This window comes from Bradysia coprophila, unplaced genomic scaffold (genome assembly GCF_014529535.1).
Source record: "Bradysia coprophila strain Holo2 unplaced genomic scaffold, BU_Bcop_v1 contig_396, whole genome shotgun sequence".
NCBI classification, from domain to species: Eukaryota; Metazoa; Arthropoda; class Insecta; order Diptera; family Sciaridae; genus Bradysia; species Bradysia coprophila.
This window is the reverse complement of record NW_023503653.1, coordinates 162,782-175,774: the sequence shown is the minus strand read 5'-3', so window position 1 is coordinate 175,774 and position 12,993 is coordinate 162,782. Positions and strand designations below refer to the sequence as shown.

General features: G+C 35.9%; 1 protein-coding gene across 1 annotated transcript in view; it reads right to left on the bottom strand.

Annotated features, from left to right (window-relative positions):
* The window catches only part of LOC119082205, a 57,340-nt gene extending 47,430 nt beyond the window's left edge, over nt 1-9,910 (bottom strand). The window contains exon 1 of the mRNA XM_037191643.1: nt 8,971-9,910. The gene's annotated coding sequence lies outside the window, so the exon portion shown is untranslated. The remainder of the gene's footprint in view (nt 1-8,970) is intronic.
* Between the last annotated feature and the right edge of the window lie 3,083 nt (nt 9,911-12,993).

Here is a 12,993-nt window from a genome sequence, read left to right as displayed (position 1 = left end):
ATTAAACGCAAACATTTGTTCGGTCTTGTTTATGAAAAGGGGAGCTATAAATGTGTTTGCGTGCTGGCATACAATGGCATGTAGTTGAAATAAATTCTACATAACACAAAAAAGAAATGAAAATAACAACATATTAACGTTTTCGCAATTCCGGTCCATAATCATCACCTTTCCATGCATCCATTTAATGTCGTTTTGAAGGTATTTATTTCACTGTATTTCTGGACACAGTGCGATATTAACTTTTTTTCGCACGCTAAAGAACCTATTACCCTCAACGAAGGCTAAATTTTTATAAATAAAAATCTTGCATTGACCAGAAATCGAACCCCCGACACCAAAAGGTTTTTGAACACAAAGCAGCGACTATAGCCATTCGGCTATAGAGTCACACAATTATACCGAACGTATTGTTGAAGCGTATATACTAAGCATTGACAACTCGATTTCATTCAACGCGTCTCTTTACATCACATTGCAATGTGTATTATAATGCAGCCTTCTTGATCGTTCAAATGAATTTCTGTATACACAAGAATTTTGGAACAAAATGTAGGACATGTTTTGCATTGGAAAGGTGATTATGGCCCGAAATTGCGAAAAACGTTGTATCTACCACGGTAGGTATGCCGGTATTTTTTCGCACACGACGTCTTGTCGACCTCGGCTTCGCCTCGGGTCGACAATCGACATCTAGTGCGAAAAAATACCTTCATACCTACCTTGGTAGATAAATAACTATTAAGAATTTCTAACTCTACGTCGCGTTATCCTGGAATTTCTTTTCGTTATATAGGAAGAGCTCTGCGAAAAAAAAATGAAAATAATAAAAGAGGGTGGGATGCTGTATGGAATCTAGAAATTTATGTTACATCATTTAGGGTGGTTTTCATTAATGTTTTGTTATGAAAAATTTATGATCTTAAAATGGGAAATTAATTGGAAATCTTGCGGATAGTAAAGAGGATCCATCAGAATTAATGGCTTTGACATATTTGAGTGAAGTCAAGTCATTGAAATTTAGATTTGAAATTGCTGAATGTTCGTACGTGCTTTCCATTGTAACTTATATTGACGGTGGTCGTTTATATCTTGTTTTACACTATTTAACTAGGACCCACATTTTAGGTGGGTCAGGTACCTTGACTGACAATTTTTGCAATGTAATTTTGATCAGCTTATTTTTCATTCTTAAACTTCCTAAGAATCTTAAATAACTATCACCGATACAATAATTTAGTTTTTGATATGCTATTAACTAACTTCAATCTGTGATGAGCTGTCAAAGAGTAAACATCTTTGCCAAATCAAGGAAATTCAGTCGGTGATGAGCTGTCAAAGAGTAAACATCCCCGCCAAAACAAGGACATACTTTAGTCGGTGATTGGCAGTCAAAAAGTAAACATCTCGGCCTAAACAAGGACATACTTCAGTCGATGATGGACTGTCAAAGAGTAAACACCTCTGAAAAACAATGGTTTACTTCAGTCGATGATTGGCTGTCAAAGAGTAAATATCTCTGCCAAAACAATGGTATACTTCAGTCGATGATTGGCTGTCAAAGAGTAAACATCTCTGCCAAAACAATGGTATACTTCAGTCGATGATTGGCTGTCAAAGAGTAAACATCTCTGAAAAACAATGGTTTACTTCAGTCGCTGTCAAAGAGTAAACATCTCTGCCAAAACAATGGTATACTTCAGTCGATGATTGGCTGTCAAAGAGTAAACATCTCTGCCAAAACAAGGACATATTTCAGTGGATGATTGGCTGTCAAAGAGTAAACATCTCTGAAAAACAATGGTTTACTTCAGTCGATGATTGGCTGTCAAAGAGTAAACATCTCTGCCAAAACAGTGGTATACTTCAGTCGATGATTGGCTGTCAAAGAGTAAACATCTCTGAAAAACAATGGTTTACTTCAGTCGATGATTGGCTGTCAAAGAGTAAACATCTCTGCCAAAACAATGGTATACTTCAGTCGATGATTGGCTGTCAAAGAGTAAACATCTCTGCCAAAACAAGGACATACTTTAGTCGGTGATCAGCTGTCAAAGAGTAAACATCTCTGCCAAAACAATGGTTTACTTCAGTCGATGATTGGCTGTCAAAGAGTAAACATCTCTGCCAAAACAAGGACATACTTCAGTCGATGATTGGCTGTCAAAGAGTAAACATCTCTGCCAAAACAAGGACATACTTTAGTCGGTGATCAGCTGTCAAAGAGTAAACATCTCTGAAAAACAATGGTTTACTTCAGTCGATGATTGGCTGTCAAAGAGTAAACATCTCTGCCAAAACAAGGACATACTTTAGTCGGTGATCAGCTGTCAAAGAGTAAACATCTCTGAAAAACAATGGTTTACTTCAGTCGATGATTGGCTGTCAAAGAGTAAACATCTCTGCCAAAACAATGGTATACTTCAGTCGATGATTGGCTGTCAAAGAGTAAACATCTCTGCCAAAACAAGGACATACTTTAGTCGGTGATCAGCTGTCAAAGAGTAAACATCTCTGCCAAAACAATGGTTTACTTCAGTCGATGATTGGCTGTCAAAGAGTAAACATCTCTGCCAAAACAAGGACATACTTTAGTCGGTGATCAGCTGTCAAAGAGTAAACATCTCTGAAAAACAATGGTTTACTTCAGTCGATGATTGGCTGTCAAAGAGTAAACATCTCTGCCAAAACAATGGTATACTTCAGTCGATGATTGGCTGTCAAAGAGTAAACATCTCTGCCAAAACAAGGACATACTTTAGTCGGTGATCAGCTGTCAAAGAGTAAACATCTCTGAAAAACAATGGTATACTTCAGTCGATGATTGGCTGTCAAAGAGTAAACATCTCTGAAAAACAATGGTTTACTTCAGTCGATGATTGGCTGTCAAAGAGTAAACATCTCTGCCAAAACAATGGTATACTTCAGTCGATGATTGGCTGTCAAAGAGTAAACATCTCTGCCAAAACAAGGACATACTTTAGTCGGTGATCAGCTGTCAAAGAGTAAACATCTCTGAAAAACAATGGTTTACTTCAGTCGATGATTGGCTGTCAAAGAGTAAACATCTCTGCCAAAACAAGGACATACTTTAGTCGGTGATCAGCTGTCAAAGAGTAAACATCTCTGAAAAACAATGGTTTACTTCAGTCGATGATTGGCTGTCAAAGAGTAAACATCTCTGCCAAAACAATGGTATACTTCAGTCGATGATTGGCTGTCAAAGAGTAAACATCTCTGCCAAAACAAGGACATACTTTAGTCGGTGATCAGCTGTCAAAGAGTAAACATCTCTGCCAAAACAATGGTATACTTCAGTCGATGATTGGCTGTCAAAGAGTAAACATCTCTGCCAAAACAAGGACATACTTCAGTCGATGATTGGCTGTCAAAGAGTAAACCAATCAAAGCGAAGTACTGCTGTTTTTGTTATCCGGAGAGGCACTAATGTATAATAAAGATACAGAAGAGAATTCTTGATCTGTGTGGTATGTTTGGTTGTGCTGATATCGTTTGCTATGCTAGTTGATATGTGTTGTGTGCATACTTATAGTGCGCTCTTTAATGTCGGTCGCTTGAATGACAGCAATATCTACTAATGCAGCTAAATAGCACGCTTCACATGCTATTTAATTGTCCAAGCCCGTGAAAATGCAGAGGGGTAGAGTAGGGTATTAGTAGGGTTTAGTTACTTCTGAATAATTTAGTGAAGGATAGGACATCACGTTAGGGAAATTTGTCACCCTTCGATGTCTAACAGCTAATTTTGCAAAGAAATTCGATTCCAATGCGATCATTCGATAGGTGATCAATTAACCTAACTCCTTGTTAGGCAATGAGAAACTGTTTATACGATCATTGTGTATCAGTTATAAGCAAACTCTCCTTAAAATTGCCGCATTAGGTGGGGTAGATAGGACGCAACGTTAGGTCAATTGTAAGCCATCAGAGAAATGATAACGGATGTCTGGGCCGGGACAACACCATTTCTCTGTCACCCATCGATGTGTAACAGCTAATTTTACAAAGAAATTCGTATCTAATGTGAACTTTCCACTGGTAAGATAGGTGTCCTTACTTGATCCATTTGCATAGCACATAAGTGTGTAGCGAATGTGTCTTGCTTTACCACTCATTGCCGCCGGTATTGGTAAGATAGGTGTCCTTACTTGATCCATTTGCATAGCACATACATGTGTAGCGAATGTGTCTTGTTTTACCACTCATTGCCGCCGGTATACGTTGTATATAGTTCACATTAGTTTTGAACTTCTTTCGGGTTAGCGATCATTCGATAGGTGATCAATTAACCTAACTCCTTGTTAGGCAATGAGAAACTGTTTATACGATCATTGTGTATCAGTTATAAGCAAACTCTCCTTAAAATTGCCGCATTAGGTGGGGCAGATAGGACGCAACGTTAGGTCAATTGTAAGCCATCAGAGAAATGAAAACGGATGTCTGGGCCGGGACAACACCATCTGTTGTCATTTCTCTGTCACCCATCGATGTGTAACAGCTAATTTTACAAAGAAATTCGTATCTAATGTGAACTTTCCACTGGTAAGATAGGTGTCCTTACTTGATCCATTTGCATAGCACATAAGTGTGTAGCGAATGTGTCTTGTTTTACCACTCATTGCCGCCGGTATTGGTAAGATAGGTGTCCTTACTTGATCCATTTGCATAGCACAGCACATACATGTGTAGCGAATGTGTCTTGTTTTACCACTCATTGCCGCCGGTATACGTTGTATATAGTTCACATTAGTTTTGAAATTTCTTTCGGGTTAGCGATCATTCGATAGGTGATCAATTAACCTAACTCCTTGTTAGGCAATGAGAAACTGTTTATACGATCATTGTGTATCAGTTATAAGCAAACTCTCCTTAAAATTGCCGCATTAGGTGGGGCAGATAGGACGCAACGTTAGGTCAATTGTAAGCCATCAGAGAAATGAAAACGGATGTCTGGGCCGGGACAACACCATCTGTTGTCATTTCTCTGTCACCCATCGATGTGTAACAGCTAATTTTACAAAGAAATTCGTATCTAATGTGAACTTTCCACTGGTAAGATAGGTGTCCTTACTTGATCCATTTGCATAGCACATAAGTGTGTAGCGAATGTGTCTTGTTTTACCACTCATTGCCGCCGGTATTGGTAAGATAGGTGTCCTTACTTGATCCATTTGCATAGCACATACATGTGTAGCGAATGTGTCTTGTTTTACCACTCATTGCCGCCGGTATACGTTGTATATAGTTCACATTAGTTTTGAATTTCTTTCGGGTTAGCGATCATTTGACAGGTGATCAATTGACCTAACTCCTTGTAAGGCAATGAGAAACCGTTTATACGAGATCATTGTGTCTCCGTTATAAGCAAACTCTCCTTGAAATTGCCACAGTTCGGAACTAACTCCTCGCCGATTCCTACGGGAAGAAAAGAGGGCACAGGCAGGGCCTTGGGGGCAGTTCCCAAGTGCGCTCAACTGTGGACAATCTTTTTCATCTCTTAAAATAAGTAATTCATCATAATTGTGAATATATCTAAAATCAGTACTAAGGGTAAAGGTGACGCAACTTACAAAATAACTGATATCTCTTGGGGTGACGCATTCTGTGTGTAAAATCAATAATTTGAGAAAAAAAATTGCGCCATGAAGTTCTACATGTGCCATGATACTTGTGTAACATTCTTTTAACATTTTTAACTAACAATACGTAGAATTAAGAGTAGTTCCGGAAAGGAAAAATTGAGGACATTTTTTTTAAATAATTGAAAATGATTTATTCTTTTTTCTTAATATTTTATTTTACCGAAAATAGTTTACAAATAACATTTTATCCATTTAAATATTAGGCGTCCAAAAGTGATTTATAGTTAAGGACATTTGGGTACAATTGATTGAAAGTAGAGAATTAGTGATTAAGCACGTTAAGCACCAAGGAAAATTATTTGATGTCTGGGCACAGATTTTCAGATCTGCTTTAAGACGTAACTATTGTTCAAAACGAAAATAGTTTCGGAAAGGACAGAATAGTTTCTAGATCTAGATAGGCTATCTTCGAACTTAACCTCGGTAATTTAATTCCACGCATTAAAAAAAAGATTCATCCGAATTGGTTGAGAATTACTTAAGTTATCGTGTGCTCAACGAAAAATTGTTAGCGACATTTAACGTTTTTCATAACATTTTCAACCATAGCGAACCAAATTTTTCCGTATTTTCTGGCGTAAGACCCTAACTTCCAGTCAACGTAATAAACACGATTTTTACCGGAAATTGATTTTATTTTTCGCATAATTTTATTTCCATTGCATCTTGATCGTGTTTCTTTCTTAAGTTTCTCCAAACATAATCAATTTTGTATGTGTAGGTTATAGACTGGATTGGATGCAAAATTTTACACATTGAATTTGTAAGTATGTACATCTAAAGTGGATGCTTTCTCTTTTTCTATTGATGTTTAAAGAACGTAAACAACAATATATAAAGTTAGCTGTGTATGATGCATGAGATGATGATCACAAAATAGACACCTTTCGATTATTTAATTAAATAAATTAATTGAGTAGTCGGTTTTGGACATAATGGTAGTAAGATGGACGTTTTCGAGTGAAAATCGAAATCAACAAATATGATTACTTATATGATGAACGTTGAAAATACTTTCCGAATATTTGATTGATTCAATATCGCCAAAACCACTTACAGTGGAAGTGGGACGCAAGTCCTGTTATCCACTTACAAAAGAAGTGAATTTGTTATAATTTTCTTCCTAAATATTTTGCTGATAAAACTTTCGCGTACTTTCCTCATCAGCTGCCATTTGTGACGCATATCTTTTTGCGTGTCGAATCTGTAAGCGTCACCTACACCGACGTCAGTTCTTTTGTAAGTGTATAACAAGATTTGCGTCACACTTCCACTGTAAGTGGTTTTGGGAGATATCAGTTCGTTTGTAAATTTGACGGAAATCGAAAATTTGACGAAATTAAAAAATTTGCCGAAATTCGAAAATTTTACGAAAATCGAAAAATTTAACGAAAATTGAAAAATTAAAAATTTGACGAAAATCCAATATTTGAAATTTGATATGATATAATTTTCATTTTGATCAGTACCTTCCAGCTTCCATTTGACGAAAATTAAAAATTTGTCGAAGTTCAAAAATTTGACAAAATTGAAAATTTGACGAAAATCGAAAATTTTACAAAATTTAAAAATTTGACGAAAATCGAAAATTTGACGACAATCGAAAATTTAACGAAAATCAAAAATTTGACGAAATTCGAAAATTCAACGAAATTCTATAAATTTGTCTTTTAAAGAAACTGTCTATCTACCAAATATCCAAATATGGCTGACATAGCTCCTACTTAAAACGCTCATAGCTCACAAATAGGTGGTGATTTTGGTGAAAACACTGAAACACGTGTACACTGAAATCTGAAACTCGTTTAAACTCGAATAAATTTGTCTTTTAAACGAACTTTCTATCTACAATATTTTCTGAGTTATATGTCCCATATCTCAATAGCTTAACACGCTCATAGCTCCGAAGTTATAAGCTTTTATGAAAATTCCTTCAAATTAGTTTCTTTGAATTACGTACTTGACATACCCTGAAAATTTAAGCCAAATCCAACTATAATTTCTACAAATTTCCAAGCTTTGAAATTTAGTACCTCGGCCAAATTTTAACCTTATGTAGCGTGTGATAGCTCGTTGAACTCGTATTGACGCCCAGATTACGAATAAAATAAGTGGGGAGTAGTAGGTGCGGAGGGTGCAAAGTCAAAAAAGTCGTGTATATATGTTCCTCAGTCCTACGAAATCCGTAGTACCGATTTTTTTTTCTTCAAATTTTTTAGTGTGAACGGACTTGCGTCACTGCCCTTCACTAACGTAGGGCCATGATCTAGTATTTTATAAAATAAATAACAGGCTATACAATACAAGGAAGTGTGAAGCTGCTGTAACGAAAATGGAGACTGTAGACTTAAATGTTAATGTAAAACCTGTTACATGAGCGAGTAGACTCAACAAAACAAAACAAAACTGGATGAATTACAGATAATTCAAAACAAGTGCATTAAAGCAACCTTTCTACTGCCTAGAGAAACACCGACCACCTCTTACTGTATAGTTGCAACTTGGTGCCTATTCACCAACTGGCCACAGTAGAAAGAGTTGTTCATTTGCACCGGATGCTCAATTCACTAACGAAACATGGATTTGACTTTACATGGAACAGAGATATTTCTTCGCGATCGTCCAGACGACTAAGTCGAGTGCATATCGCCAGCTTAAAGACAAGGACCGGTTTAGGACCGAAGTGAAGCTTAAAATAATGGGTGAAAGTGAGGACTTTCGTGCCATTTCTTTGTTTTTATTAATTGAAGTTGTGATAAAGGCTTTTTTCGCTTCTTTCTTTCTGTATTTGTTCGTTGTATTTTATATTTTGTTTAAAGAATTAGATTATTAACCTTTACACTTTTGTTTGACGAATGATTAACTCTAAACCTTGAGTCCTTTCCTTATTATTTTAAAAACGATCATTAATGAAACAAACGGTATTAGAAAAGTATCTAATTTTCTCTATTATCAGAGGCTCCGACTTCTAAGGACAACTGAGGCTTGGGCACCACTACTCGAAGTTTGATTGATACTACACCAGTATTTTTACATACTTTTACTGCAGAAAGAATGAAAAGTGTCTCGTGGGCATCACTACTCACAAATTCAAGTCGGCACCTCTATCTCTATTACGATGCCAAGTGTACATAACTCGGGACAAAAAAGGGAAAGTCTCGTTTTCGTGTGTTCAATGACCTCGGCTACGCCTCGCATCAACAAAATTCACACGAAAACTCTACATTTCATCGTTTTATCCCTGGTCATGTAAAATACTGTTGAACAAAAATTAAATTTAGACTGAAAAATTAACAAACTGGCTTACTTATTGCAGACGTGGCAGCATAACCTTATTCCTTTGATGGCATTAGAATTACAACGAAATGACACTCAACGGTATAATTTTAGTTTTTCTCAAAAATGAAAATATATTCACTGCGCATATCTTTTACAAAAATGTCACTTATCAGTTGTTGTTTTTTCGTTTTTGATGGTGATATTTTCACTGTACGCTATTCTTTGATTTAATTGGCAGGTTTAATTATTTACATAGATATTTGTATGCTAGTTTAGTTCCCCGCAGGTTTTTTTTAGTCAACTTTTCACTTCTTCAGAAACGATAGCACTCATTAAATTAAGTTTTAGACTGGAGATTTAGGAAAACGAAAAATTTGTACAATATTAATATGTCTATCTGTCTTGATGGGCAGTTTTCCGGATCTTTTGTGTGTTCTCTCTGTATGCAAAAATACCTAGAAATCGCCGGACAAGACCGACATGTACATTATTTTTCATATACCGAGTCGTAAACCCGAGAAATTTTCAGAAAATTCATAGTTTTCGACCCCGACACATGAAAACAATATTTTACAATATCTGCAAAGACACTTATAGAGTTTCCAATTCAATCAATGAATTTGTCTTACTTTTTTTTTGCACTCACAAGGCATATATGGTGACCGAAAACAACGGTGCCTTAAGCGAACAGTACGGTCTATTCACCAAATCCAATACCACAATAAGAAAAAGAAAGTCTTCAACCAATAAAAATGCACACAAGAAGATATTTTGCTTTTTTAAATAACAACCGCAGAAGATACAGCTGAAAGCCGTATTTCTCACTTGGTTTTTATTGATTTTAAATAATAAATTAAATTGCCAATATAAAAACGGATTAACTAACACGAAAATTACAACATAAATAGAACGCAGCTGACATCTAAACGACTCGGTCGAAGATAAAATGCAGACTGATGATGGTTGGTTGGTTGGTTGGTATGCGAGAGCTAACAAAAATTCCACCACAAAATTAGCTCGAGAGCATATCAAGTCTTTCAGAAGAGCGCAGCGCAACATACAACATTATCTACCGTTTCTTTTTCTCTTCTTCCAGATTCTCTCTTTCACAAAGTTGCGTGGTTTATTTGGTGGTTTTCGTTTTAAACGAGTAAAAGTGGAAACATGTCTGCAAAGCAACGCGCTCTTATCTTTTGACTTCGAGATTATAGCACCATCTTCCTTGAAACCGTTTTAACGTTACGTCTCATAATAAAGCAAGAACCAAACATTACACAACGTGGACAGAAGCGCCGACTTCGTTTCGGGTAGAATGTGGCAAAATTTTTAAATCAAAATAGTTTTTATTTAACGCAGGAAAGACAAGTGAAACAATGGTTTTCGATGGTGTTGCTTGTCAGAACAAAGAAGTCCCCAGTTTCATACGATTGGTGGAAATAGCTGGTTCTTCATCGCAAACTCCCTGGACTATGAAATAGTATTTTTGGCTCGGCTCCACCTCGTTACGACAAGCTGACGACTGATCCTGAAAAATTCCGCTTTCTTTCATCACGAGTAACAAACGACATCTTCTGCGCCTGAGAAACATAATGAGACGAAACCATAACAACATAAGCATAGAAATCCCTCTACACCCATTTCAATTTTTCTTGGGAACTTCTGCGTCCGAAATAGTCCTTCTAATCGGTTCATAACTTCCAAATCGTCAAAATAAACATATTGGACCAAGCTTGGGTCCGAAATTTTGGGATGAAAGATGATTCCTCTGAAACTTCCTAACTTCCATCTGATTTTTTGACGGATTTGGGTTATTTTCGACATGAGTGAGATGTTCCAATGTTGGCTCCTAAATTTGGGGATGACAGATGATTCCTCTGGCACTTCCTAACTTCTATCGGATTTTTCGATGGATTTGGGTTATTTTCGACATGATTGAGGTGTCCTAATGTTGGTTCCTAAATTTTGGGATGACAGATGATTCCTCTGGTGCTTCCTAACTTCCTTCGTTTTTTATGGATTTGGGTAATTTTCGACATGAGTAAGGTGTTACGAGGTTGGTTCCTAAATTTTTGGGATGAAAGATGATTCCTCTGGCATTTCCTAACTTCCATCGGATTTTTCGATGGATTTGGGTTATTTTCGATGTAAGTAAGGTGTTCCGAGATTGGTTTCCACATTTTGGGATTCAGACTGATTTCTCTAGAATTTTTTAATTTCCATAAGGTTTTTTGATGTTGTCGAAATGACATACTTACAAAAGTGATGATATCAGTCAAAAAACCCTTAAAGGGTAAATGTGATGCAAGTCCTTTATCTTACTCACAAAATAACTGATATCGCTTAGGGTGACGCATTGTGCGCCATATGCAAAAGTTTTATCAATAAAAAATTGACCCAAAAAATTAGTGAAAGAAAATTTGTGTTCCAAACGAGATTTAAAAAAAAACGGAAGAAAACCGAATCATCTGCCACTTCTGACGCAAATTTATTTTTGTTAAATTTCCTTTCACTTTTGGGTTGTTTGTTGATAAAACTTTTGCGTACGGTGCACAATGCGTCACCCTCAGCGATATCAGTTATTTTGTAAGTAAGATAAAGGACTTGCGTCACATTTACCCTTCAGGGGTTTTTTGACTGATCTAGTATACCTCAGAGATTACCTATTTTATATAGTATACCTTATGTTAGTGATTTACCGATTAAAAAAAGGATAATTCAAGATCAATTCGAAAATTGGATCAAGGGACCTGAGCAAAAGGTGGGACCTAGTTTAAAACTTACCAATCTTACATAATATTACCAAAACAATAAATTAACAGAAATTTTCCATCTCTGTCATCAACGTCAAAAATAAAACGATATGTTTACCACAACTATAGTTATATTTCTGTAATTTTTATATAATTTTATAATTAATTGTTCATTTTGAAACAGTACAATAAAATATTTTTTAAAAATATATCAATTTTGTGTTGATTATTTAGTAATTGTTAGATTTTTATGGTATAATAGTTTTAGTTAAATGTTTTTAAAACTTAAATTTTTGTTTTCTCTTTTATATTCCATAAAGCATTCGTTATCGTTTTTAAATTTTACTTTTAAAATTGGTTTTCTCTTTGATAAAATATCATCCATTTTATGGTACAATCGTATGGCCGTTAATTTTTCGGTTTTATATGGGAGAACATTCTCATGAATGGTTTGGCAAATAATATGAATTGTAAGATATTTTAGTGTATCTCTGTCATCTGCTGTCAGTGCCGTCCTACCAATCATAAAAAGACCTAAAAACTTCTGATCCTTTGATATCTTTTTTGAGTAGATGTGATCGGTTCGCCTTTTTTTTATTTGTTTTAATCTCCTACTGATGGCAATAGTGTCGCGGTATAATCATTGAATAATATGTTTTCAGTTCACATAATGTTTGATTCATAGTGTTTTACATGATATCGTCCGGTAAGCACTTTTTCACAGTCACAAACAGTGATGTTACGTGCACCTTACCGCGGGCTAGCTAACATGTAAAGATGCTACATGCGTCTAAATCGTACATGTCGTAGCACTTCTTTGACACCCTCAGCATGCAAAATCGATTACATAACTCGTGATAAAAATGAAAAGTCTCGTTTTCATGTGTTTATTGCCCTCGGTTTCGTCTCGGATCAACAAAGTTCACACGATAACTCTACTTCTCATACTTTTACTATTATCACAGCCGCGCGGTGTTCGGATGTCAAAATTACTTAGCTAGAAGAATAATTCAAAAATTACACTTGTCTCGTTTTCGCTTATGTGATAATAGTACATTACTGCTATAAGGCTGTATATAAGTGACGTGTACGTATACGAGCGCTTGCACGAGTATTAGTACTAGTCTCTTATATAGAACCTTATATCAGTGAGGTATTTTATCGCAGTAGGCAAACATCTCCTTTTCTAGTGATATAATTTTGCTTGCAAAACCTTTAGCTCTCTAAAGTAAATTTGTTAACTCTTATACACACACACCGTATACGATAAAACAGAGTACACACTTGTCACTATCAGTCTC